The sequence below is a fragment of the Rattus norvegicus genome, chromosome 15, assembly GCF_036323735.1.
Source record: "Rattus norvegicus strain BN/NHsdMcwi chromosome 15, GRCr8, whole genome shotgun sequence".
Classification (NCBI taxonomy): domain Eukaryota; kingdom Metazoa; phylum Chordata; class Mammalia; order Rodentia; family Muridae; genus Rattus; species Rattus norvegicus.
In genome coordinates this window covers 86,308,047-86,308,285 of record NC_086033.1, presented here as the reverse complement: position 1 = coordinate 86,308,285, position 239 = coordinate 86,308,047, and positions in this window count along the sequence as shown.

The following is a 239-nucleotide window of genomic DNA, read 5'->3' as shown; positions in this document are numbered from 1 at the left end:
GAGCGCCTCTGCTCCACTGCGCGTGCGCGGGAGGCGAAAAAGCGCTGTCCTCCCGGAAGGAGCTGGAGACTGGCGACGCAAATCTCACTCCAACCTGGTTGACGTGTGTTAAGACGCCTCTAATGCAAAGGTGCTTTCTGCCCACCTGCAGCCACCACCAGCCAAACCATAACAACAATAAAACACTTATGAACTTTCTTGACCCACATGGCCCAGGCCAGTGTCCAACAAATATCTTC